Here is a 7,952-nt window from a genome sequence, read left to right on the forward strand (position 1 = left end):
GAATGATTTCCAAGGGTGTACGTTATGGATTTGTTGAATTGCCCAATAGATAAGGCACTGATCAGCTATAGGATCAATATGTTGTGTTGTTCATGTCTTGGTTATGCTAAAATCAAATTATAATCAAAATTATTTTCCCTTTCTATTTAGGAGCTGAAAATAGTTATCCCCACTTAGCTTGTCAAATTCATGTGTTATGTCATTATCTATTTCATATCCATGATTTTTTGTATAAGTACTAGAAAATTATGGATATTATCATCTTTTTAAGATTCAAGTGTATGTTTTAGTATAGGTACCATATGACTAAATTATAGGTTCACCCACCTAGGTTTTGGAGAGCCTGAAATAGAAGAAGGGTATAGCCTTATGGTTGGCCCTGGTGTTCGAATATGTATCTTGAATATGGGAGTTAGTTGCCCCTAGATGTATTATATTCCTATCACTAGGTTTTTGAAACATGATGTTTTGAAACACCAACAAATACAGTGACAAGGAACCATGCACACCTAAAGAGCACTAGTTATGATGCATAAGCCTAGATCTACGGAAAGTTTCAATGAAATGATTTAATCATGCAATGCCTAAGTTCACCATGTTCCAAAGAATGAAGAGGAGGGAATTTTTCTTATTCTCTTAAGTAATTCTGAAATATATGTTAGATATCACAGTTATAAGTAGATATATACTAAACTCAAAAACATGATAATATTGTACATTATAGGCATTTTGAATCTACCAAAAGCATATACTCAATACACTAACAAATGAGCCCTACATGCCTAAAGAGCACAAGTTATAGTGCATAAGCTTGCAAAAAAGGTTAGCAAGTCCAAATACATAATTGTTTGTATGGACATAGCATAGTCGATATGGAGCCTCATGTGGTTGTAGCAGCTCTACCAAATATCCCAAACCACAACAATCTCTAATTTAAATCACATACACATTATGAGGAAAAATAATTGTGTTAACCCTAAATATTTTTTCATAGATTTTTTCTATGCAAAATTTATGTAGTTATGCAAAATGAAAAGGCTACATATATATCATTCCAACCTTTAAACATTCACAAGCTTTGAGCAATAGGGATTTAGCTCAGGGTCTTGTTATGCTGAGAGGTGTTCTTATATAATCAAAGCACAGGTTGAACAACAAACACCCACCGCCAAACAAACTCACCAAATAACAAAATGATGAATATGATTTTCTTTTCTTCATTATGAACCTGATTTGGTCAAAATCTCGACCAACTCGGACATAAAATGCCTAATTTGGTCAAAATTTTGACCAATACGGCCACAAAAACAAAAAATAATAATAATCATAGGCCAATATGGCCTTTGGTCAAAAAATTTGGTCAAAAAACAAGGGAAAATATACTAGTGTTTTGCTCGAGCTTGTCCATTGAGACCTGATGCTGACAAGGTTTTATTTCTCAAATTTCATTGGGCCAAGTCATCCAGCTTTGAAGGGTGTCGATGAGTCCCCAAGTACGAGCATACAAAAGGAAGCGTTAGTTTTTAGCCACATATTCAGTTTGGTAAGTCATAGATAGTGGATCTTCCTTTGCAAATCAATGACTTGTGCAGTTCCACAATACTCACACAAGATGATTGAGGGAGTGCAATATTGTGGCACATAGTGCACCCTGGAATAGTAAACATTCATTGGGACGTGAGGAGTCGGCAACGACCTGAAGCATGATTGGACCCTGTCTATGGTGTTAGAGGAGCCCAGATGTAGGTTGAGGAATACATTTCTAAAAAGGAAGAAGATCGATGCATCTTTGCATGGGATCAGCTGTGACTTTGTGGTGAAGCGTGATCATGCCACGTGTCTCACCCGCACTAAATGTAACACCGGGTATTTTTAAAGATAAGATAATTTTTTTCCCGAGGATAAATTGATGGTCAAGACTTAATCAGTTGATAAAGAATATCCTGTGAAAAATAAAACTATTGCAGTCACTGATTATTAATCTCCTATCACAAATGATTATTAAACTACTGAAAATAAATTCCTTGCTAATATCGAAAAATAACACAACTGCAACTTCACTTAAAATATGGAAAGAAATGTGCAACAGAATCAACACAATATTTTCGGACAAATTGTCCCTGGAAAAACCCCTAAGGGAAAACAAGTTCTACAGATGAGAAATTATATTAAACTTCAGCAAATCAAGAGATACAAAATTCCTTGCCTCACACTGGCAGAACTCCAACAACCTCCTAATTTCTCCTGCTGATATTCCCCACTGTTATCCCTGTGCTAACACTGCGCCCTTGCTAACACTGCAAGACTGTTTGCTAACACTGCAAACTGCTTCACAAAAGCTTCTCTCTTGTGCCCTTGCTAACACTGCAAGACTGTTTGCTAACACTGCAAACTGCTTCTCCAAAGCTTCCTTGCTAACACTGCAAGACTATTTGCTAACACTGCAAACTGCTTCTCCAAAGCTTCTCCCTTGCTAATACTGCAAGACTGTTTGCTAACACTGCAAACTGCTTCTCCAAAAGCTTCCTGCCCTTCTGTGCCCTTGCTAACACTGCAAGACTGTTTGCTAACACTGCAAACAGCTTCACCAAAGCATCACCGCCTTACTCTCCAAATGCCCCCTAGACCCCTTTTTATACTACTCTCGTTGGTAAACCAACGACCGAGATTAAATCAAACCAACGGCTGAGATTAAGACAACTCAACAGCCAATAATAGAATTGGTTGCAAGGTGTCCGAAAGGGAATCTCTAAAATTAGTAAATAATAACCATTTACTAATTTTTGGCAAGTGGACAAACAGCTGTCCAAACCACCCATAAATACAACTTCTATTCATAGATAAGGACGAATAGTTGTCCAAGCTACCCATAAATAGTGCTGCTATTTCCGGGTCAGAAATAACAGTTGTCCAACTAACAATAATTAACACTCCCTCTTAGCGAGGAAGCTGTTCTGCATGACACCCATCTTATCTCTGAAGAAGATAAATTTGGCCTTTCCCAAAGCCTTCGTCAGAATGTCTGCTACTTGCTCATCTGTAGGTATGTATTATAGTTGAACAACTCCCCTTTGTACACAATCTCTGATGAAGTGATATCTGATATCTATATGTTTAGACCTATCATGAAACACTGGATTTTCAGACAACTTGATGCAACTCTGATTGTCACAATGTATCACAGTAGTCTCAACCTTCTGACCAAACAAGGCTACTAACAACTTCCGAAGCCATATAGCTTCACATGTCGCCATGCTAGCTGCTATGTATTCTGCTTCTGCTGAACTTAGAGCCACAGACTTCTGCGTCCTGCTGAACCAAGATACAACTCCTGATCCCAAGCTGAAACAACACCCTGAAGTGCTCCTTTTGTCTATTGTACTTCCTGCCCAATCTGCGTCAGTATAGCCTATCAACCTGACACCTTCACCTCGAACATATCTGATCCCATACTCGACTGTACCACACAAGTAACATAGCACATGCTTAGCCGCTATCCAATGCATTCTCTTTGGTTCAACCATGAACTGACTAAGAGAGTTTACTACAAATGCTATATCTGGTCTAGTGTTGACCAAATACATAAGCGAACCAATCAACTATCTATATAAAGTGGGATCTACATCTTTCTCCTTAGATGTATCGTCATGCTCTGTGCTCACCTCCGGAACACTTGTCACGGTCTCACGAAGCAATCTAAGTGCTCCATGATGAATATGGCCCAACCTCCTATGCCATAGCTCTCCAAGATCTCTAGGATTATTGTTGCTCATAAGTGCCTTAGGAGTATCAAACTGCAATCTATAAAGGCGACCACTCCTAACTCCAATAGTTATGGGTGATTTCCAATCCTTGTGCTTAATCAACACATGTGTCCCTCTAAAGAGTACATTATACCCCCTATCCTGAAGAACAGATACAGAAATCAAATTCATACCTAAGCCCGGCACATATAACACATCATGAAGAGGAATTATCTTTCCATTCTCCCTCTGAAACTGAACAGTCCCTTTCCCAATAGGGTTGAGTTTGGACAAGTTTCCCATAGAAATCTGGATGTTGGTGTCCTCCTCCTTGTAACTGGAGAAGTACTCTCTAACTCCTGTCATATGAAATGACGCCCCACTATCTATATACCAAACACACTGTGAGGTTGAGCTAACCATACAAGCTATGAGTGCAAACTCATCTTCCATTCTGCTGGAGAGTTCTTCTGCACTTGCTGAAGCTGCCACCTGCTTCTTACCCTTTTTCCTCTCTGGGCAATCACTGACATAGTGGCCAAACTCGTGACATCCAAAGCACTTAACCTTAGAAAGGTCCTTCTTCTTCTTTTCACTTTGTGAATTTGATCCTTTGCTAGATCCCTTCTTTGCTTTCCCTTTACCCGCTAGGGCAACGTTCTCTTGTTCCACCTCATTTTTCTGACTCTTGTTGGCCCCATTGACAAGACTTAGTCTAAACTCCTCCTGAGTAAAATCAGTCCATAGTCGATCCCAACTCGGTAAAGTATCTCGTCCACTGACAACTTGAACAAAGACACTCCATTGTTTAGTAAACCCATTTAGGGCTATTCTCACTAGCTCATCATCACTAGGGCCATCTCCAACAGCTGCTAACTCATCCTTGACAAGTCTAAGCCTGGTGAGGTAACTTGTGACGTCTTCTCCCTGATTCATCCGGGTATTCTTTAGCTTCTCTCTGAGAATCAACTTCCTGTTAGTGGTAGCATTCTGGTACAGATTTAGAATGGCGTCCCACATCTTCTTTGCTGTATCTAGCTCCGAGATATGTGGAACAATATGATCCTTGACACCATCAAGGATAATCCTCCTCGCTTTGGCATCGTCCTTCCTATATGCTGCAAGCTGTGTTGCATCCGTTGGTACAGGTACACCACTGGTAGCATAATCCTTGATACCATTCTCTTCCAACAATAAAGAAATTCTAGCCTTCCAGACACCAAAATTTGAGGCACTATCCAATCTATCCTGATCTCTCAAACCAGCTGAAGCCATCTCAAGGGTTTAAAGCAATAATAAATCTAAAGAGATCAAAATTTCTTTCCTAGGGCAAAACTCTTCTACCCTTAACAATGCTCTGATACCATGTGAAAAATCAAACTATTGCAGTCACTGATTATTAATCTCCTATCACAAATGATTATTAAACTGCTGAAAATAAATTCCTTGCTAATATCAAAAAATAACACAACTGCAACTTCACTTAAAATACGGAAAGAAATGTGCAACAGAATCAACACAATATTTTTGGACAAATTGTCCCTGGAAAAACCCCTAAGGGAAAACCAGTTCTACAGATGAGAAATTATATTAAACTTCAGCAAATCAAGAGATACAAAATTCCTTGCCTCACACTGGCAGAACTCCGACAACCTCCTAATTTCTCCTGCTGATATTCCCCACTGTTATCCCTATGCTAACACTGCGCCCTTGCTAACACTGCAAGACTGTTTGCTAACACTGCAAACTGCTTCACAAAAGCTTCTCTCTTGTGCCCTTGCTAACACTGCAAGACTGTTTGCTAACACTGCAAACTGCTTCTCCAAAGCTTCCTTGCTAACACTGCAAGACTATTTGCTAACACTGCAAACTGCTTCTCCAAAGCTTCTCCCTTGCTAATACTACAAGACTGTTTGCTAACACTGCAAACTGCTTCTCCAAAAGCTTCCTGCCCTTCTGTGCCCCTGCTAACACTGCAAGACTGTTTGCTAACACTGCAAATAGCTTCACCAAAGCATCACCGCCTTACTCTCCAAATGCCCTCTAGACCCCTTTTTATACTACTCTCGTTGGTAAACCAACGACCGAGATTAAATCAAACCAACGGCTGAGATTAAGACAACTCAACAGCCAATAATAGAATTGGTTGCAAGGTGTCCAAAAGGGAATCTCTAAAATTAGTAAATAATAACCATTTACTAATTTTTGGCAAGTGGACAAACAGCTGTCCAAACCACCCATAAATACAACCGCTATTCATAGATAAGGACGAACAGCTATCCAAGCTACTCATAAATAGTGCTGCTATTTCCGGGTCAGAAATAACAGCTGTCCAACTAACAATAATTAACATATCCATCCATCTTTTCACATACCATAGGGAAGATTGATGGTCTGCGTGTTATCGCATTCACATAGCACCTGTCTTGCGAGAATGCATGATGATGACATGTGGCTTTCCTTTCTTAGAAGCAAAGAATTTTCAAAGAGGCTTATGTGGATGAAATTTTTGTTTCTCATTGGTTAGATGATGGTTCCTAAATGCAAATGGCGTGGTCAGCGATTGTTAAACCAAGATTATAGCCATTTGATGAAAAGAGAATATGATCGATGGCTGACATTCATGCTTGGAAATAAAAAAGATGGGATTATTTTCTCTGATTGAAAAAGCATGCGTTATTATCGCATGAATTCATGGATTTAATACTACTGTAAGGATCATCACTTTCTATTAATCCACTTTACTTTTGTGCAAACCTATTCATTATAAAAGTCCAGTTCGAGAGTGTGAACCAGCTTTAGGAGGTCTTGTTCAAGCTGCAAAAAATTCAACCAAGTAATTGAACTCTCCGCTACATGTTAATCTGAGTAAGAATTGTGGGTTTGTCAAGTATTTTGCATCAATTGATAAAGTCCTAATTTGAGTCGTCAAACCCTATGTAAGCCCTAATTGTGTGAATACCTTGTAATTGGAAGTATGCCTCCAAGAAAGTACTCAGGGAAATTCAATTATGAGGATAGGTGATTACAAGATGATTTTATTGAGCAATTGTCTTTGTCTAATGAGGGTAGGGAAGCAACCGAGGCTTGGAAAGCCTTTAAAAATTGACGTACGCCTTGATTTGAAGTATAAATATAGAAATGTCTATGAGACAGATATGTCAACCAAAGGTTTAGAAATTTTTAGATGGTGGTATGGTCAAGCTAATTGAGAGAGCCGTCTAAATAATGTCTCGTAGTTGGTTTCTATCCAATCACAAGCACCACCATCATGAATGGTGAAACAAGATTCTTTAATTTACTAACAATTCTTTACTGTTCTCGAACACGAAATGAAAATGATGGATTGTGGAATCTATGCTTATCATGTATCGAATAACCTTTAAAATGTTATTCCGCTTCTCAGTTAGACTCATCTTCTGAGCATCAATGTTTGGTGAGCGGAATAGGAATACGTATTTTGGAATAGAACCTATTCCTGTTCTCCGTTTGGTTCAGCCAATATTTGATGGGAATTTGCAGACTTGAAAATTTATGTTTTCTAAATTTTTTAAAATGGAATAAGAATACGTATTCCAATAACACCTATTTGGGTGGAATTGCAAAACCCCATTTTTGCGCCAAAATTGGAATACGTATTCCTATTTTACTTCGTATTCCAGTCCCGTTTTGGTGCATCCAAATAAGGAATTCAAAATTTTTGGAATATCTATTCCGAAATACGTATTCCTATTCCACCTACCAAACGGACCGGAGAGTTTGCATATGCAATCAATACTTCACGGTAACCTCTAAATGCATTGGAAATTAGGAAAAAAAATGGGAACATACCGAGGAGACGGTAGTCTGACAAAAGTGTTAACGCCGCCATTACCAAACCGATGGCCAACAAGTGTTTGGCCATCTCAGTCTGAAAGAAATACAAAGCGAAGGAGGTTTATTGCGTGTTGTTCACAGAATGCAGAAGAGTATATGTAATATGGGAAATCTATCATCGTGACTTTTCAACAATTGGGATTGTTATTTGTCGTGCTTGACCAGGGAAACTACCCCGTATTAATATAATATTTATTGTTCGTTGAATTTATCAGAAAGCGCACTTCTACGATAAATGTATATTGTCATTAAGTAGTTAATTTACTGAGATGAAAAGAGATGTTTTTTAAGTACTAGACAATTGGTAGGCAATTTGGATTCGTGAACTTTCAT

Source organism: Cupressus sempervirens, chromosome 4, assembly GCF_028749045.1.
Source record: "Cupressus sempervirens isolate cs-2001-9-10 chromosome 4, ASM2874904v1, whole genome shotgun sequence".
Classification (NCBI taxonomy): domain Eukaryota; kingdom Viridiplantae; phylum Streptophyta; class Pinopsida; order Cupressales; family Cupressaceae; genus Cupressus; species Cupressus sempervirens.